We start from the raw sequence: 26207 nt of genomic DNA on the forward strand, positions 1-26207 counted from the left end.
GCACAATTTTCAATGATCGTGTTCTCTAATAGATCAGCGACTTAATAACTAAACAACTTTAACCGGGACAACTTTCAGTGAGGAGTTACTGGACAACGGAGCATTACGCTGCCTCACAGGGCTGGGGTGAGGTTAAATACATCAATGACTGCTGTGAGGTGCCCACATACTACGGTGATGGGGGGCCATATAGGTACCATAGATAGAAACTGCAAAGTTCGGCTTAGGCCCTCAAAAGAGAGCTCTTAGTCAGGTTTCAGTGGTGCACAGGACCTATGCTGGCCCGCTGCACAGGGGCGCGTGTCTCCCAAGCTGCACGAGCACACGTGGATCAGATAGGCAGGTCTACCGCCATCTAGTTGGTGTGCACATAGGCCGCTTGCCTGCACGTAGCTGAGGTGTGGCAGTGGGCCACACAGCACCCCCGGTGTCCGAGCTGGCATTTGAAACTCTTGAGAGAGGAAGGATGATCCAGCGGTTCTTACGACACCCACATGGGCCCCAGGAGGCCTTGGGTCGGGGTGAAAGTAAAATTGATCTCTTACCAGTACAGGGGGTGCGGTTCCCTTTTAAATCGCCGGCCCCGGGGCAGCTGCTCCTTTTGCCCCTCCCCCTCTCCCTCCCCCCCCCGTTGGCGGCCCAGTGGGGTGGAAAAGAGGCAACAAAATAAAAGTGCTACCACGGCAGTGCTTTAAGCAGGGTCCTTTGCCGCGGCAGTACTTTCATGTCGCTGCCCCTTTTGTGCCCCCCCCCCCCCGTCAGTGGCCCTGCTGCTAGGGACCTGGCAGGGCTGCCGATGGCGGGGGGGTGAGAAAAGGCAGCGACGTTAAAGTGCTGCCATGGCAGCGCTTTAAGCGGGATCCTTTAAAGCCGTGCCGCGGCAGCGCTTTAAAGTCAGCTGTACAGGAGGGTACCGGCAGCCACTTTTTACCGGTACGCCGTACCGGCAAGTCCCTTACGCCCAAGTGAGGAGCCTAAATACCGTTGTGGATCCAGGCCTACATTCTCCATCTGTAAAATGGGGATGACAGCATTTCCCTATCTCACAAGGGATGTGGGGAGGCTAAATACGCTCATAATTGTAGGGTGCAAAGATTCGGTGGTGATGGGAGCCACATAATTACCATTGACAGAATCTGCAATGCTGCCTGCTTCTCAGCACAGTGTAATTTGTAGGTGTTTTGACTCTGGAGCGATCCGTCATTAGCTCAGACTTATTTAGATTTTTATAAAGCTCTCCTCCAAAGGCTGAGGCCTACGTAAAAATCATTTGTAAAACACACGCAAATCTCCCATCAGCTCATTGCCAGTATGAACGATCCTTCCCTCTCCATCAGCCCAGGTCAGCCCAATAGGTCACAGTTTAATCCCCTTATTCACAATCTGTAGTACCTCACTTCACCACAGTTCTGACTTTAATGGGACCACTTGTGGAGCAAGGTGCTACTCAGTGTGAGTCAGGGTGGGAGAATTTGGCCCAGTGTAATTATTCTTGAAGCAAAAAATGATTGCAAATATAAATTGGCAAAATTTGTCAACATATACCCCTAACTTATGCCTGCAGAGTATGTACAGCAGGTGCATACAGGTGATTACACGTATGTAACACCCAAGGTCCTGTGCTGTCTTGTATGGACCAGGACACTGGAAAATACTAAAGATTGCTATTGTTATAGGTTGGGTTAAACCTCATTTAAACTGGTGAATGTAATCTTTGCCCTTCATTTAAGGTAGTTGTAAGAAGCCATTAGTTCCTTTTTGGAATCAGAAAACTGAAACAATATCAGATTCCACCCAAAAGGCACATGCAAGACACATGTGGGCAAAAGAGTTTTACAGGAGTGTGTGTGAGAGAGAGTGAAGCAGGGAGAAAAGACCACAGAAACAGATTGAAAGAGAAGGAACAAAAAGCCAAGGACACGGTCAGAGCAAGAACTGGGAGCGTGAGCCTGAGAAGGAGCCTTGAGATAGAGCTTTTGGGGCTGAGTGCTGGCTGAAAGAGGCTTGGAACTATGGCCAAAGAACTATGACTATGTCCTGTTGTTCCATCCCTGTGTGTTGAGGAAAACAGGACTTTGTACATTCTTTGTAAATTATCAGGATTGCATCAAAGATACCTGTCTCATCCTCAGTTTCCCTTCCCAACGGAAACAGTCCGCAGGACCTTGAATATTGGCTGTAACCTGCAGGACCCTGAATTTTGTCTAACGGCTCAGATCAAAAAGGGGAACAGTATAGTAGGCTATTCTATAGGGCTCATCCCCTTATTAGACAGTGTCTCACAAATTTCCATTCATTGAGCATCTCAAAGGCCCAAGGAAGTGTTATGATGTCCATCTGACAGATGGGGAACTCAGACTCAGAGAGATCAATTATAGGTGTTTAGCTCTTTTGAAAATCTGGCCCTAAGAGACTTACCCAATATCACCTGAGGAATCTGTGGCAGAGCTTGTGGGCAGAAGTCAGCTCTCCTAAAGTCTATTCCAGTGCCTTAACCTAACCACAGGACTATCTGTTCACCAATAAAGCAAGCAAGTGGCTATACAATTCCCCTGGGGTGTTAACATCTGCCCTTTTCCTGGTGGCAGTCGGGTGCCTCTGCGTGGGGCTGGTGCTCTGCCACAACTGCCAGGAGACAGTCTAAGATGCCAGATGTTTTCTCTCTCCCCTTTGAAGGGTCTCCAGGTGCCTGTTCATCTTATCCCCAGCTACCAAGAGCTGAACTAGCTACTACGTCCCCACTTAACTCACTGGAACAATAAAGGCACATTTACAAAAACAGGCATCCGAAGGCTTTTTACTTTCATATCTCCCTGCGTCTCTAACTCTGACAGAGCCCCGCCAGTCCCTTCAGCATGCTTTCTGAAGTGTGGCTGTGCTCTCACTTCAGTGACCCCCAACCGATGTCACAGACTTCACTCCGACTTCAGCTTGGTTCCCGTATCATTTCCATTTTCTTTAATTCCTTCACGTCACTTCTCTTTCACTCCCCAATCCCTGCTGATAAGGGAGAGAAATGAAATACTGAGTCCCATGCAGAGCTCATAACATTTCTAAGGAGAGGCCCTCTCCGATTCTGTACAGCTAGCAGAAGTAATCAGACTTAAATGACATGATTGACAATGAGCATGTGGGGCATGTCTGGAACTGAACAGGGATCATTTAGGCTGAGCAGCAGTTTCCCAATCATGCTTGTTTGAGTGTGTTCCGTAGTCTGAGCCCACATATTCATTCCAGAATCTGGAAGTGTGCTAAACTACTCCAGTGAGAATTAGGGAACTCGAGGGAGGCAAGAAGCAGTTAAACAACTTGTCCAAATTCTGTGCTTTAACCATTAGACAAAACACTCTCGGCTGCCCTTTTGCCAAAAAATTCCCAATTTGTCAGTGTCTTCCAAAAAGTGTGGCACCTAGAAATGAATGCAACGCTCTAGGGACCCAATCCAGAACCCTTGGGAGTCTTTCCACTGACTTCAGTGGGCTTTGGGTCAGGCATTAGGAATGGTCTCAGTGAGGCTGTACAGCAGTGGTTCCCAAACTAGGGGCGACACTTGTGCAGGGAAAGCCCCTGGTGGGCCGGGCCGGTTTGTTTACCTGCTGCGTCCGCAGGTTCGGCCGATCGCAGCTCCCACTGGCCGCAGTTCACCGTTCTTGCCCAGTGGGGGCTGCGGGAAGCAGCGTGGGCCAAGGGATGTGCTGGCTGCCCTTCCCACAGCCCCCATTGGCCTGGAGTGGTGAACCGCGGCCAGTGGGAGCCGCGATCAGCCGAAGCTGCGGACGCAGCAGGTAAACAAACTGGCCCGGCCCACCAGGGGTTTCCCTGAACAAGCGGCACCCCTAGTTTGGGAACCACTGCTGTATAGAAAGAAACCTTGTTGCTCCATGATGTGGTGCTTCTCCATACTCATTCCCCAAATTGCATTAGCTATTTGCTCCCACATTACATTGCAGACACATGTATAATTTGCTCTCCACTGTGACCCAAGATGTTGGCACCGCTGCTTGCCGCATTCCTTACTCCCATAAATTATCTGGTTGAGATGTTCAAAGCCATGCAGAGACTGTGGCCACACCTCTTCTCTTTTCTGTCACAGGGTAGCCAGCCCCTTTTGAAATCCAGCCACAGTGTTTGACTCAGTGACCTCCTGCTGCAGGGAGTTACACAGGTTGACTCTATGCTGTGCAAAGAAGCATTTAACCTTCATTGTTTCTCTGTTTCCCAGCCATTAGTTTCACATAGTGGCAGTCTCCCCATTTTTGTTCTTGTAGCATGAGATGGGGTCTCCCATCGTGAACACTGCTGGTTCATCCCTCACTCAAATCTCTTCCCTTCGCCATTGGTTATTCTCCAGCTGAAGTGTTTCTTCTCACCAAGACAAGCTCTGTCCAGACAGAGCCCACTTAATAAATAGCCTATAATTTCTGTGTCAAAAATAACTATATTGCAGAGGCATGAAGGTGATGTGTCTGTCTCTGGGGCCATGACTATCAGCACTGCGTTAATGGCACAGCCTCACTCAGTGGGGCAGCTGGCATGACTGAGCGATGCAAGAGGAAATTAGGGTCCTCTCTGTGCACTTTGGGGCATGTTTAAGATTCCCGTTGGCAAACAGAGAGGAGAAAGCTCAGCTCCCCTGAGTCTTCACTTATACCCTGCTCCCATTAACATGAATGTAGGGATCCAGCCTGGGTTGGCAGTCACCAGACATACCAATCCAGCTACCGGGCTGGCAGCTGCTGTTAGCTGAGATGGTGCTTTGGTGACACGGGCAGAGGTGTACTAGAAAGCATGAGGCAACCCACTTATTTCCCACAGGCCACTGAACAGTCACAGGATTGGGACAATGCTAATGTAGATGTGAAGGACTTGATCTCCCATCCCCAGTCCTGAGACCCGCACCCACACGAGGGGCTGTCCTTTGCCTATCCCATAGGATCTCCCCACTGTCCCTTTGCGACGGGGAGGCGTTGCTTCTATCTGTACTGTACAGGTGAATTTGTCTTACAGTTCAACCCTACAGAGTGTGTGGGACCACAGCTCACTTGAAAGGAACAGGAGAATTGTCTTGGGACTGCAACAGGGAACTGGGACTCAGGACTCCTGGGTTCTCACTCCTTCCTGCCCCTGCCAGCTTGGGTAAGTAAGTCATTTACCTTCCCTGTGCCTCATTTTGCCCAGTTGTTAAATGGGGATGATGGTGCTGACCTATGGGACCTCCTTGGGGGTTGTAGGCTATGTTCGCTCTGCCATAAGAACATAAAAACAGCCATACTGGGTCAGACCAATACTCCATGTAGCCCAATATCCTGTCTTCCGACAGGGGCCAGTGTGAGGTGCTTTAGAGGGAATGAACTGAACAGGCAATCATCAAGCGATCCACACCCTGTTCAGTATGAGTTCCAAGGTCCACAGTGCTTGGAGACCCTCAGAGGAAGGTGTCAGAGGAGCAGAGTTTTCTCTTTATGGGCTGAGGCTGGGAAGTCACCGTAAATACCTTCCATTATCTTTACCTTTTTATAGCTGCTGCCTGAGTTGCTGTATTCAGATGGGTTTCAGAGTAGCAGCCGTGTTTGTCTGTATCCGCAAAAAGAAAAGGAGGACTTGTGGCACCTTAGAGACTAATAAATTTATTTGGGCATAAGCTTTCATGAGCTACAGCCCACTTCATCGGATGCATTCAGTGGAAAAATACAATGGGGAGATTTATATACATAGAGAACATGAAACAATGGGTACCCCATTGTTTATATACATATATTTATATACATCTATGTATATAAATCTCCCCACTGTATTTTTCCACAATTGTTTCATGTTCTCTTTGTATATAAATCTCCCCACTGTATTTTTCTACTGAATGCATCTGATGAAGTGAGCTGTAGCTCACAAAACCTTACGCTCAAATAAATTTGTTAGTCTCTAAGGTGCCACAAGTTCTCCTTTTCTGTATTCAAATGTACATTCAAGTTTCCATCGGCTCTCGCCCCCACTCCTTTTAATTTGCTTGTGTGATGATTTATAATTCTTGTTAAGTTCTTTTCATTTTTTCTGCGTAATTAGGCAGAGGAGCGGCCTTTGTTCTGCAGTGGAAAAGCATTTAGCTGGGCTTTTTGCCTCATGGTTGTTTAATTAGTGCTTTGTTGCGGGCTTTTGTCTTCCACAGAAAACAGGGTAGGGACCAAGATGTGTGCGGCACCTGCCACCGAGCTGCTTAGGAATGAGAGCAAAGGCCCCTTTCTCCCCCTGGCTGCAGCTGCCATGTCCCATTGGGATGCCTGGCCACTGTGGATGCTCTGGTTCCCAGGTGTACCCTTGTCAATGGTGCCACATTCTGAATCTTGCATTGTCTGTCTGATACACAGAGCCCCTTCTGGAACCTCTACCCTACAGAGTTCTGGGGCCTTTCGCACCCAGCCTCTTTGAAAGGTGACTTCCAAAAGCTTTAAAAAATTGGGTTGCCCCCTGCGTTGCTTCTTTAGGATAGATTTTAAAAGACCTGAAAAGGGGGCTTTACTCCTTCAAAACCAGCTTTGGGTTTTTTTAACATACAAGTATCAGCAATACCAAGTCTGAGTCTCTCTCTCTCTTTTTTTTTTTTACTGGACGTTGCCTTGGCGACCAAAGAAGTGGCCAGGGAGATTTCTCAGTCCATCGCTGAGGGCGGCAGTACTGCCTCTTTAACAAAGAGACCTTTCTTTTCCACTGTTTCCTGGGTGTTTGAGTTAAGTAAGTGTTAATGAAAACAAAGAGCTTTAAAGAGACTGACTATGGGCTTGGCTACACTTGGAAGTTAGCGTGCATTAAAGCATCCCCAGGCGCCCTAACTCCCAATCCGTCCACACTGGCAAGGCACTTAGAGATCCTGGACTCTGCAGCTGGAGCGCTCCTGGTATTCCACCTCCACGAGAAGCATAACGCTTGTTGCGTCTTGGCTGAAATGCCCCAGCGTCAGTGTGAACGAGGTGTTGCAGTATTGTGCTTTGATTGGCCTCTGAAAATGTCCCATAATCTCCTTAAGTCAAGTGGCCACTCTTGTCATTGCTTTGGAATGCGGATATGCCCTTTCAAAGCTCCGTTTCTGACAGCCTGCATGCTTATCTGCTCTGGGACAAAGCAAGCCATTAGTGTGGAATTTGCGTGCTGTGAGTGTATGAGAGAGAGGCGGGGGAGAGGGGTCTGAATTTACAAGACAGCATGCTGACACACTCTCAGCACCCCAAAAACCCACTCTCTCTCCCCCCACATACACACAACACACTCCCTGTCACACTCCACCCCACCCCCTGCATTTGGAAAGCACACTGCAGCCACTTGAATGCTGGGATAGCTCCACAATGCACTACTCTTTGTGCGTTGCAAGAGCTGCTAATGTGGCCACACCAGTGCGCTTCCAGCTGAAAGTGTAAACACTCAGCAGCGTTTTCCCTGCTGCAGTCTCCGAAGGCCGATTTAACTCCCCGCGCTCTATGTCTGCAAGTGTAGCTATGCCCTATGTCTGCACTACGGACCTAACAGCAGCACAGCTGTGCCGCTGTAAGGTCTCCTGTGTAGCCACTAAAAAGTAAAGGAGTACTTGTGGCACCTTAGAGACTAACCAATTTATTTGAGCATGAGCTTTCAAGTGAGCTGTAGCTCATGAAAGCTCATGCTCAAATAAATTGGTTAGTCTCTAAGGTGCCACAAGTACTCCTTTACTTTTTGCGAATACAGACTAACACGGCTGTTACTCTGAAACCTGTGTAGCCACTCTATGCCAGCAAGATAGAGCTCTCCCACTGGCATAATTAAACCACTCCCAACAAGTGGCAGTAGCTATTTCGGTGGCAGACGCTCTCCCGCCAATATAGCGCTGTCCACACCAACTCTTTTATCGGTGAAACTTATGTCGGGCGGGATGTGTTTTTTTTCACACCCCTGACTAATATAAGTTTTGCTGACCAAAGTACTAGTATAGAAAAAGCCTAAAAATCGCTTCCTTCTCCCAGCTGCTTGGCTTTCTTTTCTTTGGTGTGTGTGATGCCATAGCCTTAGCAGTTCTCCAGTTGTCCAAGGAGACTTTCTGGAGGCATGAGGCAGACATGAATTTCTAATGTAAAAAATAAGCAGAGAATAAACCTTTTTAAAATACAAAATCATTCGGCCTTTTTATCCCTCGTAAAGCAGCCAAAAAAAGAAGAAAAAAAAAGGCACAACTCCAATATTCTTTTCTTGTAAGTCACTTTTAGGTCCTTTCTACATCGGGGAAATTTGCACTGATGTAACTACACTTATGCAAGCTCAAAATTAACCCCCATGATCTCCTGCACCAATGTAAAGTATGGCTTACTCCAGCAAGGTACTGGATTATACTTACATTAGTGCAGATTGTCACCCTTCTCCTACCGTGCCTGGTGGCCAAGGGCTTGGACTGTCCATTCTCCAGCACTGGAGCTAGAACCACTGCTTCAAATCCCATCTGCCCCACGCGGCCTGTCTTCATAACTAGAGCTCAATTCAACTGTTTGGGGTAGCACGCTTCTTGTCAAGATTTTAAAAAGCAAATATCTTTTGTCTGTGCCTGTTAAGGGCCACACTCTTAAAGGAAAAGTCAGCCTGAAGACTCTGCGTGCCCATATTTGCACAAGCACTTACTGTGTGTGCATGTGCAGTTTGGGTGATTACACACACACACACACGGGTAATGAGGCAGCCAGTCTGTGTGTGCATTTACAGTAGCTAAGTACTCAAATCAGGGTACATCATTCTGCATTGGATCTCAGGCCCCCTTTTTGAGAGTCTGCTCCAACTCCCATTCAAGTCCACGGCAGCTCCCATTGACTTCAATGGAGATGGAGCAGGCCCTAAAACATTTGGCCCTCAGGATCTCATGACACTTTCCCTAAGAGTAGAGATCTGCAGTGTCAATATTTTCCCTTTGCCCCACAGCTGCGTAATATTTCGGTCTGCCAGCTGCTGCTCTCCTATCCCAGTGGTCGGTGCACCGATTCCTTTGTACAGACAGCATGCGCGCACCTCTTTGGGTGAGCGGGGGAAGTCATTATAGAAATGCAGAATCTTCTTAGGTAACTTATCAAGACAGCAAAAAATTGCTGCAAAATCCAATCACTTTCAAAGCTGGTTATTAATATGGAAGCAAATGGCAACTCCCAAACTGAGATGGAAAGGAAGCAAATGCAGCCATGGCATTCAGAAAAAAAGCATTGACTAGCCCTCCCCATTGTAAGTAAAGGCTGAGAGACTAGCTGCTCTGACTACCATAGAAAAACTGCTCTACTGCAGGATTAATTTCACAATGAGAAATGGAAACGGAGAACCCTACCATTATTGGCATGAGACAAAGGGCTGTGATACACTTGCAAAGAAAGTAATTACTCCAGCCAGCCAGCAGGCTGAGGCATCAAAGCTGCTGCACTGAGGCTAACCTATTTTCTATTTCTCTGTTGAATACATGGGTTTATAGCAAATATTAGGCAGAGACAGATGAAGCACACTGCATGTCATCCCAGTCCCTGGTGGATTAATCCATAAAACAGAGTGAAAAGATCACTGCTGGAACACACAATCTGGGTGCAAAACAAGTGAGATTTTTTAAAAACGGATCTTGTGCGAATGAATTGTCCTCATTCAGCATGTTTGGAAATACTGATGATGCAGGGGAATGTGTAGGAGTTGATAAAATGAAATCCCTCATCGGCTTTGCTTTCAGACCAGTGGCTCAGTGGAGGATGGGGACAGGGGTAGGTTTGCATGGGGACTGGGCTAGAGAACCTTTTGCCCCTAGCTTACAAGTTTCCATCTGCCCCACGTTAGTTGTTACTGCAGATGGCTGCTTGTTAAAGTTGTGAAATAAATCTGTGGTCTCAGTCTAGTGGATAGTTGTTCATGTCACATACCACACCACACTAATTGGTCCCATTGTTAGAACTCCCAGAAAACAGCCCAAGATTCTAACCGGCTATGCAGAATGATCTACTGTCTTGCCCCTAGAGATGGTATCCCTGTGTCAGGGTTGTGGTAGAGTAGCTTGGTGGGGGGCAGTGTGAGGGATACTTGCCTGTTTGCTGCCCAAGCTACAACGGTCAGGGCCAGCTCTTGGTTCCATGGGACCTGTAGGAAAGAAAACATCTGTATACCCTTGTTGATAAATTGTATAGTCAATTGCTCGAGCACACTTTGATTTGTTACAAAACACACTCAAGAGACCAAATAACCAATGTCAGTCAGGTATATTGCTATAAACCCATAATAATATAGTGAAGGAGAAAAGTTCTATACAGTACCAGTCTCTGAGAAGCTGTCTTATGCAGTGATTGTGACGTTGCGCTCCATATGTTTTAAGGAAGTACGTTAATAAGTGTGAATATGATGTAACTGGAATATGCTTCATGCAAAAGGTCTCTTGTAAGGTATCATTACAAAGCTTAGGATCTACTGAGTGTGATCATTGTATTTGTTTGCATGTATTATGTCTATGTCTGGAGTTAGGAGAATAAGATATAAACTTGTATTACTGATGTAAACAAGTTAAGTGGAAGCCTTAAGGGTGCTTCAGAATCAATGACCTGTGAATGGGTGTGTTTACTGGCCAGCCTTCCTATGTACCTGTCTTCCAGCTACTAGGTAATGAAGAAGAAGGTCTCACAGGACATGTGAACATGTCACATGATACTGGAATTAATCTTTAATGTGGTGTTTTTCCTTTTAGAAGGAGGGGTGGGAACCCAGAGAGAGATAAAAGATTCCCATCTTGCGTCAAAGCTATAAAAGGGGGTGGAACAGAAAAAAGGGGGCTGCCAGTCATGAGAAACCCTCTAGTTACCACCTGAGCTGGAACTAACAAGGACTGTACCAGGGGAAAGGATTGGGCCCAGACTAGGAAGGACTCTAGTCTGTGAAAGTAGCTTATTGGAACATCTCTGAGGGAGATTTAGCTGTATTCAGTTTCTTAATATATTAGGGTTAGACTTGTGTGTTTTGTTTTATTTTGCTTAGTAACTTACTTTGTTCTGTCTGTTATTACTTGGAACCACCTAAATCCTACTTTTTATACCTAATATCACTTTTGTTTATTAATTAACCCAGCGTAAGTGATTAATACCTGGGGGATAAAACAGCTGTGCATATCCCTCTATCGGTGTTGTAGAGGGCGGACAATTTATGAGTTTACCCTCAGCTTTATACAGAGTAAAACGGATATATTTGGGGTTTGGATCCCATTGGGAACTGGGTGCTGGAGATAGGTGACCTGCTGAGCAGTTTTTGGTTAAAGTCTGCAGCTTTGTGGGCATGGACCAGACCTGGGTCTGAGTTTGCAGCTGGCTAGCGTGTCTGGCTCAACAAGGCAGGGTTCTGGAGTCCCAAGCTGGCAGGGAAAACGGGCTGAGAGACAAATTCAGCACATTAGGTGACAATCCCAAGGGGGTCTCTGTGACCGAACCCATCACAGTGATGTCACATCCACCTTATGCAGAAGGTATGTTCACAAAGTTACACCCTTAAAGCCATCTGTTTATAAGTACAAGATACTGTGTACATCATCTGAAACTACACTTCCGCCAAGGTAGAAAGCTGAGTGGTTGTTTTCTGATGCCATGGTGTACCCCTTATCTCTTTGTTCTGAACACCTGCATTCTAGATACCCAAGGGCATGAAGACCCCTCCTAGTTTTGTACTAGGGTAGAACAGTCATATGTCTTGTCCTCTTCCTTTGGGACAGTCCAGTGCTGGCCTGTGAGAATAACAGCATACCTGCTGCTATGGTAAAATAATTGTATGATCATGACAGCTTTCTTATCTATTGAAGCCAAAGCTTACTTCAGCTAATGCAAGGTGTAATGAGATACTTAGCATATGTGATCAGGATTAGAGTAAAGGTATAGGCCAATTTAGGCACTATAAGAGCTGTACTTTTTGTGCTTAATGCCTATTAATATATGGTGTGGATAATACACATTATTTTATATATATGCTAGACAGCAATTATTGGCCAACACCCTGCCTCACACATTTAGGTATGAAGGGTTTGACGGCAAGCTGAGTGACTAAGTGAGAGCTGCTTGTCATTACAGCAGGGGAGGGTTCTAGTAACTGGAGAAGAGGACGTGTGGGTTGCACTATTATTAAGAGGCAGAGGGTTCCATCAGAGGGGGAGGGCAGGTGAGGCTAGGTAACTGGGAGGAGGTTGGGCCTGGGTCTGCCCCAGCTAGTTTGCAAAGCTGGGCTGCTGAGTGGGGCTCTGCTAGCTAGAGCATTGTGTGCGCGCAGGGGGGAGGGGTTGCTGCTGAAGCAGAGCCAGGTGTGACCATGCATTTCACATTAGGGCTGAACAGGGAGCAGAATTTGCTCGCACCTACAATTTCACAACATTGCAAAGTCTTTTTCCTGATTTTTCTTTTCTCTGAATTCCAACTGCCCACATCCCTCCAGTGCACCTGGAGTTTGGCTGTATCTAATCCGAGTGGCTGAGTGATGAGCAAATATACACGTACCCCCCCTTAAAAATGCAATCTACAAATGTTTATCCCAATCCCAAACTACCAAATTTGTTCAGAATGCTAACGTGTGATCTGATATTCATCTCTGCGGTCTTACTGGTGGCCTAGGGTTGGCCCTAGCTGGCCTATGGGAGGATTCTGGTCTCCACTAACGTTGTCCTCTGTGTACAAGTTCAGATCGCATCTACTGCATACAGAGGGGGTGAATATTTCCCTTCTCTCTCTGGGTTCCCTTGTTTTGACCTGTACCTTCCCCACCATAGTCAGGTAAATTCTAGGTTCTGTGGCCCCTCCCACACCTAAGAGAGTTCTGGTGGGCTCCACTGCCTGAATTTAAACAGGCTGGCACCTTTCCTTAGCACTGAAGTGACTTTAAAAAAAAAAAAAAAAGAGTGGGTCCATGGTCCTATTTCTCCATGTAAGGGCAAAAGCAGTTCCTGGGCCAGCTGTGAGGATTAATGCTCAGGATGCTCTTTGAAAATGGACTGAACTAGGTAAGTGTGAGATTGAGGCATTCTTGTATCAAAGAGCATATGCATTCTGGTCAGTAACACAGGTTGCTGTGTAAAACCAGGCTGCTCGGCCCAGGGCTTCTATCTTTCAGAGATGTTAAAGCCATTCAATCTCTTGCCATATTTTCTTTTGGGATACAGGGAAGATTAAGGTTGGTTACACATGTATGCGTCTTAGAACGAGGCTCCTGCAAATATAGGGCCTTATTCTGCTTCTTGTTCACATCTTTGACCTCATCTATAACCTTTTGTCATCTTTATGCTGAAATGTTCCCAATTAATATTAAGTTGTTAAAGATAAGGGTGCAATGAAACCCAATTTAGTTTTCAGGTTCGAGCCTCTAGGTCAGTTACAGAAAAATGTATTTAGTAGAAGACCACTAGGTGACACTTTGCATAAGACAACCAAATTTTAGTTAAGCAAACACACATACAATTATCCCTTGCACAATACTACAATTATACTTACACTCAAAGATGAAATGGAACATCAAAGGGTGATCAGTCCACTGACTACAGAATGAAGTACAGCCTTATAATCCTGGAATCTAATGGTACCCTTCAGATGTTAATAGGAGCTCTCTCCCAGTTTAGCAAGGCTACTCCTTTTATACTCCATTGTAATACTACTTAACATTAAACTGCCCTTTCCCATTTTTGTATTTCTACCACCTCTTATTGGCTCTTTACGTTACACATTATTTAAATTAACATCTGCAGCAATGTCCTTCTCCTATCACTACAGATAGAATTTTAATAAAATATTCCAAAATTCTCAAAACACTTAACCTTGCTCAGACCAGTTATAACCAAAACATAGCAGCAACAGAACCTTGTGTCGTGTCCTTGCTAACTTCAGTTTTCCCCATCTTACTGTCTAACTTCTCTCTAACTTTTCTCACACTAACACCTTCAGTTTCCCAGAGTCCTCTACACTTAGGTTATGGGCCTAAGTTAGTCTACCTTCTACATATTTCTTAACCTCAACCATCCCATAGGCTACACAGTGGAGTTACTCCTGATTTACACCAGGGCAGATGAGATCAGAATCAGGCCCATTATCTGGATTTCACTCTGCATTTTGCTTTAACATCCTGTTTGTGTTCCCATCCAGCTAGTTAGAGAGAGGCTACAGGCTGTGGGAGTCCTGCAGGGGGTTGGATCAAGATGTCCTTAGAAAATCCTCACAGCCAGGTAGGTAGTCAGGGATTAGTAAAATGAGCAATAATGTTGATATGTGGCAGGGTGAAGTCTCCAGCTCCTTTCCAGTGTCTCATCCACTCTGCAAGATTAGCAGCACTTGCTCTGTTCACCAGGCTGAGAGGTGATTATGCCAGCACCAGTCTGGGTTGTATGATCCCCTCCTAACAGACATGTCTTGAGAGTCGGTACCTAAATTGCATGAAATATTCACTGTAGGTTACTCTTTCTTAATCCGCCTCTATACAAAGGCCATCTTACCTTTGCATGAGTGTCCATGAAGGGGTTCAAAGGCACTTTAACTTCATAGCTTTCGTTAACTCCCATTAACTAAGTGTCCCCTTGCAGGCAAGCCCTCAGTTGTAAAAAAGGCCGCTCTTCCTCTGGGCCTAGACTGACCTTTGTCAATCTGGCCCAAAGCCTTTAAGTACCACTTAAACCCTCTGGCTTGTAGACGATGAGAGTTTGGCTGTGCAAGGCTTCAGCCTGAGCCCATTAGGAGTTTTGAATAAGGAGGGCAGCATTTGTCCTGAGTAACACAGACCCTTTGATATGTCCGCTTATGGTGCATAAAGCTGTGTCACTGATGACTCTTTTCAGTGTTATCACCAGCACTGTGGTGCATCCCAACAGGCCGTAGTCTCCTCACAGCTGGACCGCCACCCAGATCGATCTCTAACTAGGGCTGTAAGACTGACTGGCTGTTCAATCTATGTCCGTCAATGGTCGTCTTATTGCACCACTGAAGCATGGGCAACTCATGGGAGAGACACAAAGGGGGGCACCAGCTAAAGGGGGGCATGTGACCCACCCACATAACCCACCACATGACTCCTCCCTGCCCTGCCCCCAGCCTGGGTCCCCAAACACTCCCCATCCCCTGTTACCTGGGGGGTGGGGTGCTCTGTGCCGGGAACTGCAGCGGCGAAAGGAGCCCCCAGCCCTGCCCTCTGGCGGGGATGTACAGATCCCAGGAGACACAGCTGCGTGGAAGGGCTGAGGGCAGGACTAGGGGCAGTACAGCCGTGCTGGTGGAGCTGCTGGTGTGGGGCCGCCCTCCCCGCTGTGCATCTGGGGAGGGGCACGTGACCCTTCTTGACTCCCAGGCGTCGCCTTTGCACCGAAGCGTCTGGTGACCACGTGATAGCCGGCCAGCTAGCAGCATTCCTTGGTAAACATGCCTCATTGATCTCTTTTTCAGTGTGCACCACACGATCCATCGTCTACAGCCAAGCTCTGCGATACAACCGCATTTGCTCCAACCCCTCAGACAGAGACAAACACCTACAAGATCTCTGTCAAGCTTTCTTACAACTACAATACCCACCTGCGGAAGTAAAGAAACAGATTGATAGAGCCAGAAGAGTTCCCAGAAGTTACCTACTACAGGACAGGCCTAACAAAGAAAATAACAGAACGCCACTAGCCGTCACCTTCAGCCCCCAACTAAAACCCCTCCAACGCATTATTAAGGATCTACAACCTATCCTAAAGGATGACCCAACACTCTCACAAATCTTGGGAGACAGGCCAGTCCTTGCCTACAGACAGCCCCGCAACCTGAAGCAAATACTCACCAACAACCACATACCACACAACAGAACCACTAACCCAGGAACTTATCCTTGCAACAAAGCCCGTTGCCAATTGTGCCCACATATCTATTCAGGGGACACCATCACAGGGCCTAATAACATCAGCCACACTATCAGAGGCTCGTTCACCTGCACATCCACCAATGTGATTTATGCCTCATGTGCCAGCAATGCCCCTCTGCCATGTACATTGGTCAAACTGGACAGTCTCTACGTAAAAGAATAAATGGACACAAATCAGATGTCAAGAATTATAACATTCATAAACCAGTCGGAGAACACTTCAATCTCTCTGGTCACACAATCACAGACATGAAGGTCGCTATCTTAAAACAAAAAAACTTCAAATCCAGACTCCAGCGAGAAACTGCTGAATTGGAATTCATTTGCAAATTGGATACTATTAATTTAGGCTTAAATAGAGACTGGGAGTGGCTAAGTCATTATGCAAGGTAGCCTATTTCCTCTTGTTTTTTCCTACCCCCCCCCCGATGTTCTGGTTTAACTTGGATTTAAACTTGGAGAGTGGCCAGTTTGGATGAGCTATTACCAGCAGGAGAGTGAGTTTGTGTGTGTATGGGGGTGGGTTTTTGGAGGGGGGTGAGGGAGTGAGAGAACCTGGATTTGTGCAGGAAATGGCCTAACTTCATTATCATGCACATTGTGTAAAGAGTTGTCACTTTGGATGGGCTATCACCAGCAGGAGAGTGAATTTGTGTGGGGGGGTGGAGGGTGAGAAAACCTGGATTTGTGCTGGAAATGGCTTTTAGATAAGCTATTACCAGCAGGACAGTGGGGTGGGAGGAGGTATTGTTTCATATTCTCTGTGTATATATAGAGTCTGCTGCAGTTTCCACGGTATGCATCTGATGAAGTGAGCTGTAGCTCACGAAAGCTCATGCTCAAATAAATTCGTTAGTCTCTAAGGTGCCACAAGTACTCCTTTTCTTTCTGCGAATACAGACTAACACGGCTGTTACTCTGAAACCTTAAATAATAATGGGACCACCTAGCTTTTCATCAGTAGATCACCAGATGCTTTCCAGAGGAGGTTGGTCTCATTATCCCCATTTTACAGGTCTACAAGCACTCGGTCTGCATGCAGACAGAGCTGCCATTTTCTTCTCAGCGTTGCCACAGCCTTGCAGTGGCCCTGGAACCCTTTTAATAGTGGGGGTGCTGAAAGCCAGCCCCCTGACCCCTGTCAGTGTCCCCCCACAGCTGGGGCCGGGAGCAGTGCTGTGTCTCCGGGAGGGGGTGGCCGGACAGGAGTAATGGGGCAAAGGCTGGGAGCGGGCATGGAGCCAGGAGTTGAGCCACGCAGCCGGGACCTCATGTTCGGGGCCAGTAGCAGGGTCCTGGGCATGGGGCCAGTGGCCAGGACCCTGGGCACAGGGCCCCGGGAGCAGGGCCAGTGGCTGGGAAGCGGGGCCGGCAGCCGGGACCTGAGCCCAGGTGCAGGGCCGGGGAGCAGAGTCCTGGGCACGGGGTCCCGGGATTGGGGCCCCGGCACGGAGCCCCAGGCACAGGGCCAGCAGCTGGGGAGCAGGGCTGGTGGCCGGGACCCAAGCCCCGGCTGGGGAGTGGAGGCCTGGGCATGGGGCCAGCAGCCCCACGTAAAACCTGGCAGTGCTGCAGTACCCCCCACACCTCTAGTTCCCGCGCCTATGCAGTCTTCTTACAAAGGACACACAGGCACACACACTGCTCTTCTTCTGGACACCCCCACTTTTGTTCTTATTGCTGGTTTATTTCATCTGCAATAAAAGTCCTTCAATCTGAAAGCTCTTGGAGTACAGAATGACATAACCCAGCTCTACCGTTTTCCCTCTGTGTTTAATTTTTCCCCGACACACACAGAGAATGGGGACTGTCATGTATGTCAAGATCTATGTGATTGTCCTACTAATTAAAACTCTCTTGTCCAAAACCTGGGTAAGCCTATATATTTCCCCTTAAGGGACACTGTCAAAAGCAGTTAGGCAGGCCTAAAAATAGGAGATGTCACACATATATTGAGTTGTTTACTGTGAGTTGCATACTAAATCAGGTACTTCCTGGGCTAGTTATGGTTGGAGATGCAAAATAATGACATGTTTGGAATCCTTTAAGAAAAGATCTTTAACTTGAGACAAGGTGGGTTCGAACAGCGGTCAAACAACCATGGCAATACCCCTTTAATCATTAGCTCGGGATACAAGAAGCTGACAAGCTCTGAATACAGTACAAGGTGCAGTCTGCTTGGAGTTACCCTCCTTGCCTTGTTAATGGGTGTCTCATTTGATACAACCAGCCTACACAATATTAGAAATATGACAGTTTCATAGACCCATAGGGCCAGATGCTGGCTGCAGACAAGTCATGTCAGGAATATTTAGATGACAAACCTTTCATCTGCCCTCTAGATTTTTTTTGTTTGAGATTTGGTCAGATAGTGGATAAAATTATTAGCAGAATTACATTTATTATTTGTATTACTGTAGCACCTAGTCATGGACCAGAACCCCAGTGTGCTAGGGATGGGAGGTGATTATGCCAGCACCAGTCTGGGTTGTATGATCCCTGCTTAACAGACATGTCTTCAGAATCAGTACCTAAATTGCATGAAATATTCACTGTAGGTTACTCTTTCTTAATCCGCCTCTCTACAAAGGAACAAAAACCAAGGTGTCTGCCCCAGGGAGCTTGCAATCTAACAATAAGACTCATGTTTTGGGAATCACCCAGACCAGTAAGGGGTTGTCACTACCTGCCTTGTAACCCTGAGGTGCCTTATGCCATGCTACTATGGCTCAGAGCCCTGACACCAGCAGCCTACCCACAAGCTCAAGGTCTCACCTTGGCTCTCAGCACCAGCCCAGATTACTCTTTGCAGGGTGATCCCAACAGCCCTTCCAGTCCCAAATCTCCCCAACACTTGGCTTTGGAGGTGCCTCTCCTGGTCTGATTGCTCACTGTCCCGCTGTGAGGTGGAGCTGAAGTATTATGAGCACACTTCTCTAGGTACCCACTGTAACCATGCCTCAGTGGGGGTCACAACTGAGAATGCCAAATTCAGGATGAACTGCTGAGAAATAGAGCAGATACACCCCAAGACTGGTGGCTAATCCCCCATAGGATATACCAAACCAGCAACAAAAGTAAACTTCTATTTCATCACACTGACTAACAAGAAGACATAAAGGTAGTTTCCTCAGGCATTCCAGTTCTTATATCAGTACCAAAAACACTGGATTCAGAGATGAATGGTTATTTACAACCAGTCTCATCAAATAATAGGTTCTTCTAATCCCAAAGGACCAGCCATACCCCCAGGTCAATATAACTTAGATATTACCCAAAAATCACGCTGAGGTCAATCCTTTAGTATCTAAACTCTAAAGGTTTATTCATAAAAAGAAAGAAAAAGAAAGAAAGGTAAGAGTAAAAATTGGTTAAAGGAATCAAATACATACAGTAATTGCAAAGTTCTTGGTTCAGGCTTGTAGCAGTGATGGAATAAACTGCTGGCTTGATAAGTCTCTGGCTGCTTCCAAATCATTGGAAGGTCCTCAATTCTTTGGTTAGAATGCTTCCATCAGTATAAGTTCAGAGGCTTGGACAAAAAAGAGGCTGGCGCAGGATAGAGGCAAAATGGAGGAGTTTCCAGGGCCTTTTATATCCTCTGCCATGTGGAAGGAAACCCAGTGTTCTTACTGTGGAAAATTACAGCAACAAGATGGAGATTGGAGTCACATGGGTAAGTCACATGCTCATGCATTTCGCCTAGTCATTGCAGGAAGCCATTACCTACATTCCAGACAGCATGTTTACATGACAGTCCAGTCAGAATATATGGGCATCTCCCATGGTCCCTTGTCAACCAAATGTTGTTTCTTGATGAGCCACTTAATTTGAATAGTTTCTCCAAGATGTGCTGGCTAGCTACCTTCTGGGCGGTACCCCAGGAGCAAACATTTGAAATTCAAGTATAGAGCCAATACTTATAGCTTCAAATACAAAAATGTTACATGCATACAGATAGCATAGTCATAACCAGCAAATCATAACCTTTTCATAGACACCTCACTTGACAATCTTTGTACAAGATTTGCTGCAATTATATAACAGTGGTTGCAACAATCATCTATATGGTCATATTTTAATCAGATAACATCACACCCACATATTCATAACCATAGTCTGGATACATATCTTAATTATTATCATGCTTAGAACATTACAGGCTTTCATAAAAGACCTTACTCAATATATTTTTATGGCACCGTGACATTGTATACAATCAGTTGATTCAAATACTTATTCTTTTGTTTCAACCCCTACTCCCCACGTTTTCCCCCTGGTGGACCCAGACCCGGACTATCACAAAAACAAGAGACAAACAGATGGATATAGACAGAAGGGGGAGTGCAAGTAAACACTCAGATGATATTGGTCAGCATGGTAGGCAGCGGTATCACCGCACTAGCAGCAAATAATATATTTGATGTTATAATGATGTGGTGTTAGATGGAGATTATTTGAGCACCCATATAACAGGGAAAGTAATGCAAAGAATCATTTGTTGGCTAAGCTCTTTGGAGAATAATAGCATTATTAATGAGGATGCCATTCACCCCTGTGCAGATAGCCAGTGCAAGGCCCATGTACCATTTATAATCCCATAGAAGCCATCAGCTAGGGTTTAAGTGTGATTTAAGTGGGGCCTAGGCTTTGTGCCAGTCCTCTCTGCACAGGGAATTTAATCATGAATACATTATTCAGCAAAAGGTATCTGATCAGCTCTTTGCTCCACTTGGCCATACAAATGATTCCCTTTGGAAATTAAATTAATCTTCACGCTGTATTTACTGTCCCAGCATTGCCACCCCCCAAGCCTTCAGAAATCATGAGTCAGGCCTCCAAAAACATGAAATTGGTTTAAAAATCATGAGATTTTTAAAAAGGATGATACATTTGGCCTCATTTTATTCAGCTTTTGGTCTCTGAGACTTTAGGGTGTACATTTCCAAGCTTCTCTGTAGCCACAAGGGATAGAAACTTTTTTTTTTAAAAAAAAAGATGAGATTCTTACCTAATCACATGGCTGCAGAACCTGGGGCTTTCTGAAAACCATCAAATATCCAAATCCTGCAATAAAATCACAATAGTGGGCAGCATTGTTGCCTGTAATGTTTCCTTTCCTCCACCTTTTTTTTTTTTTTTTTTTTTAATAAATGGTGGAAAGCACTATATAATAGCTATGTACTATTAAACTCCGAAGGAAGAAAGAGAAATAAAAATAAAGCCACCTTTACTTTCTCCTGATCCTTGATACTTGCCGTTTGTGGATATGGTGGAAATTCTTCCCCATTTTTCTCTTCTAGCCAGATCAGAGCACAAACAAGATGCAATCTGCTCTGACCTGTCTCTTTGTCTATCAGCATTTCTCAAGTGCCCATAATTATAGTAGCTAAGCTCAGTTCTGAAGCCCACAATTAGACATATGTATTTGCAATGAAGTTGAAATTCATCCTCTGCAGTGGGCTGTGTTTCCCTTTGACTGAGTGGATGGGCTCTGCTCTGTCTCCATTGTCTCCGAAGATACCACATGCCATTGTGAACAGTGGGCTAAGTCCTGCCCTATGCTTTGCTGGATATTTGCATCAGAATAAAGAGGCTGCATTCTTCTCATCTGGCTCAGATGGGGAAAAAATGATCTTGGCCACAGCCCCAACTTGAGCAATCCAGGGTCTCATAACACCTCTCTCCTGTGCATCTGCTTTACAAACAGCAGCTGCCCCCCTCAGAGCACCACCTCGTGCAATGGCTCCCCCCAAATTTCTCTCTGCCTCATCTGGAGTAACTCACAGCCAGCTAGCAGCTGTACACAGTCTGTCGGACATGGGGCTAGTCATCGCATGCTCCAGCTGTGTCAGGTGCCATGGAAACAGAGTGAGTGCAATCAGCAGACTGCATCCCCTTAGGCTGAAGCAGCTAGCCAGTATTCAGGGCCCAGCAGGGTTGCGTGAGTAATTGATGGTAGGAGTGAGGACTGTTCTTGGTGTTCACATTTTGTAAGTCCTGTTTCCCTAAACACAGTAGAAACAAATGGCAGCGGGCAGTTTCCTTGCTCAGAAATCCCCAAGTGCCGCTCCCATGAGCAATGTGCCCAAGAAACTGTCTCCCTGCTTCCTCTCAGGGTCGTGCTCCCATCTCTTTGTCCTGGCTTCCTGCCTCCAATCCCCCCCAGCCTCTGCATCTGCAACCAGGGAAACCCCTTGAGGGGCTCTTTGTCAGAGGGTTGTCACTCGCTCAAGGCAAGGAAGGCACGGTGGTGAGCGCCGGGGTCAACCACCATCCCCCCTACCCCCGAGGTGGGGAAGAAGGCTGCTAAAGGTCGGACCCAACGCAACATTGGTGGGGCCCGTGAAGGGACTGGGGAGGAAACTGAGCAGGGAATTGTTTCCCCTTCAGTCCTACTGCTGGAGGCAGGGATTGAGGTTAGGCTGACTCCATTGGGCTTTGGATCAGTGCCCGAGGCAGGAACTGTCTCTGTGTCTACAAGTTCCTAGCACAACGGGGCCCCAATCTTGACTGCAAGAGCTAGGAACTATGGTAACATCAATATTAAATAATGAAGGAAAAGAAGAGGCCCTGAATCATGAATGGCTATCCTACCATACAGGTCCCCCTGGTTAGATCTTCATAAGGCTGCCCAACATTTGCACACAAGAAGCTGCCTTTTCTGCTAGGCTAACATTTTGGCCTGGCCTCAAGTTCTGTGGGTGTAATTTGCTCCCATAAATTTTGTACCCATAAGCCTGAAAAATGAATCAGGGGTTCAAATGAGAACACCCTGCAATCAGATAATTATGGATGAAAATACTCATGCTGTTCCCATAAGTGAAGGTATTACCCACACAGGAAATCTTCACTGCTTTAATTATACCAGTATTGCTAAAATGGTGCAACCCCACTTGTGGACATGGTTATAGTGGTATAAAGGTGCTTTACCAGTGTTGCAAGTGCAGCCTGGCAAGTACCCCTCTGTACAGTCACCAGTCTGTTGGGAGTAGACCCAGTTGCTGGATCCCACGTGCTTCCATGTCAAATGGATCTAGGCGGAGTCTAGTCTGTTTGCAGCTCTGGGCCTGTAAGGCACACTTCCTGGCTCAGAATGCTGACTGAGCCCTTCCTTGGGATGTGGACTCGGTCATCCAGCCACTCTAGATCTCAAAAATCTGTGTGGGAGAGACCCCCCCCCAGCCACTACCAGTCATTTACATATGCTCCCCCAGAGCTCTGCATAGGCTCTGGGTGCTCTGTGCTTCTTATTTAATCCCTTGGTGGACTCTGTGACAGGAAGGCAAGGGACACAAGCTCAAAGGAATGTCTTAACCAGTCTCTTTACTCTTAAAGCATTCAGGAGTTACAGCTCTTTGAAGACAACAAAAATCCCAAGATGCCCCCTCCCCTAATCGGATCTCACCCCTTCTGTGAGTCGGAAGTTCAGCAGCACTGCAGGCTAGACAGACTCTCTTCTGCCCCCTCTCTCTCTCCTGCATGTGGTGATGGTTGCCCCACCTTGCACAGAGCAGATGTCTGCTCTTAAATAGGGTCTCTCCTCTGTGCCATGTACTCAGTCCCCATGATGCTCACTCACACATCCCTCCAGGACCCTGTGTAGAAAGACCATTTTCCATGGAGGTGGACAAGCAGTTGAGACAAAGACCTCAGTCTTGATGGCTTCTCTGTGATCATCCTTCAACAAGGGGTTACATGCCTTTTCTGGGCAGGGCAGCTGTTTGAAAGACAGTACAATGGGCTGCCCTCAGGTAAGTTTAAACTTGTGTTCAACACAATAGAAACTGGTTTTCAGAAATGGATACTAGCATGCCCCACTCTGTCAAGACCACTATAGCTATACCTATATAGGCAGGGGAATAACTACCGGTATGACTATGTCCACACTAGGGGTTGTGCCAGTATATATTGATATAAAATAACACCCCTAACCAATATAGTTATACTGGTAAAAGTTTTAACTGTAGACCAAGCCTACAAATGGGTGCAGTCCAAGTACTTGTGTCTGCAAACACCTGAGTGCAGGTGCAAACAGGATAGAGAAAAAATATTCTGATTTGAACTGTCAATTTATTACAGCCACAAATGAGAGGCCACTCTTGAGAAGGCCAACCCAGATAAACAGGGGAGTTGGTGTACACCAACCACAACTCATGGCAATAAACACACAGGACATTTCCAAGTTGGGTGCAGAAATAGACAAGTCTGCACAGCTTCCCCTTCCACATTGCTCAGAATTGGGTAGAAATGGGGTGGAACTAGAATTTGTGGGTCAAGTTTCATCGGGAAAAAAAAAAGCTTCCATTCCAACGAACCCCTGTCTGGATCGCAGAGGATCAGACTGTTATGTTCATCGCATACACACAAAGAAGTTAAGATATTTTATAGGGTGTTTATGCTTTCTGGGAGATTGCAATATAATGCTTCTAGATTATAAGAAATAAAGTAACCCAACACACAAGACCCCAAAACAGAGCGAGCCAAAGCAGGCCGCTCCCAAAGGCAGCCAGACACAGGTCAACCTACTGCATTCTAGGCTAGTTCTTTGCAGACTCACCGCAGAGGTGCCAGATTTCATGCTTCCCTCAGAGAGGCCCTAGCCTGCAAGCAGGACCAGGAAACTCCTTAGGATTTAAAGTGACAGCTTGTAATTTATTTTTTTTTACTACAGTTTTCCATACACCACTCAAACCGATTTCATTATTGGCATGAACATATGGTGCAAATGATAATATCAATATCCTTTTCAACAGCAGGTTTGCTGAATTTACCATTAACTTAGATAAGCTATTGTAAATCTGTCAGTGGGTCTGCTTCCACCTAGCTGCAATAGCAAGCCACGTATGCTATTTATCAGGCTTCTTAGCCAGAAGCTGTAGATGGAACCACAGCTGGCTCCATTTACAAATAAATCATGCAGAGGTTATGAAATTTTTATTCCTTAAAAATTATATGATTTTAAATGTCAGGCTTAGCATGGTGTGGGCAGGATGCCTGCAGTTTCTCAGCCAGAGTAAAACTGGTGAGGAGCTCTCTGAAGACAGACAAGCTGAAAACATGTTTTTTTTAAAACAATATACCAGAGGTTTACAGTCTCTCATATGCTTTTAATTGGCTGTTATTGTATGTACGTGTTGATATACTCCAATTTTCTGCCTTATCGCTACTACCACTGTTCTAGCTCTAACCTACAGTGCACCTGAAGACCAGAAGTGCTAGGAGCTGTGCAAACACATCATGAAAGACAGTCCCTGCCCTGAAGAGCTCACAGTCTAGACAGGACACACAATGGAGGGGAGGGGGCACAGAGGGCATGGCTATGCTGCAGCTCGGGCAGGGTGATTTGCGGCTTGCGTAGGCACACCCACGCTAGGTGTACTGAAACTGGCTCATCAAAAATAGCAGCGCAGGCCGCACTCATGAATACATACCCAGGGGGTCGGATGGGCTTGTGCAGCCCGTCCTGGAGCCGGCACTGCCGCATTCTCATGTCTGTTTTTAGTGAGCTAGCCAGAGAACAGCTAGTGCAGGTATAGCTATACAAGCTGCAAGCCACACTCTCAGCTGCAGTGCAGACATACCCAGAAAGGGGAAGCAACTCATCCAGGGTCACCACACCGCCAGGCAAAGAACCCAGCCCTCCTGCACAGTGTCCTAGCCACTCAACTGACGCTGTATGCTTTGGGGGCAGGAACCAAGCTGTGCCTGTTCTGGAAATCATCTACCACCCACTGGCTTGGGTAGCCCAAATCACTGTAGGGCCACATGGGTAGGAAATGGAGAGCAGTCCTATCGGTTTTCCCAAATCATTAGATATACGCTGCTGGAATCCTCCCTGATGTGTGATTTCAGACTGTGTTCCTGTGCTCTCCCTTTCCAAGGTTCCCTTGATTTTCTATTGGATCAGTATATTATTGTTAATATAGCGCTAGCTATGACTCCATGACTCTCTGTCACTGTAACAATGAAGCTGGGAACCTGCATGGATGCCAAGTGAGTGCTAAGGATTTCAACAAGAAAGCCAGAGAGGAAGAATGGTTTAGGTCAGTGATACTCAGACTGAGGCTCATGAGGAGCAAGTGGCTCTTTGCAGCACATGATATTAAAACACTGATTTAATTATTAACCAATCAGGATGCTTTTGCTATGTTATTAAGCAATTGGAGTTGATAAAATAATACTTGGTCAGTTGGGGTGGAGTGGGGGTGGGGCTGAGGGTGGAAAAGGCAGGACAGGGAGCTAGCCTCCCTTCGGGGACGCTTTACCCGCTGCCCCTGGTTGAATGCCTGGGTTGGCCATAGGCTTCTTGACTTGCCCAAGATCACACAATTACCCTCTGT

This window comes from Eretmochelys imbricata, chromosome 13 (assembly GCF_965152235.1).
Source record: "Eretmochelys imbricata isolate rEreImb1 chromosome 13, rEreImb1.hap1, whole genome shotgun sequence".
Classification (NCBI taxonomy): Eukaryota; Metazoa; Chordata; order Testudines; family Cheloniidae; genus Eretmochelys; species Eretmochelys imbricata.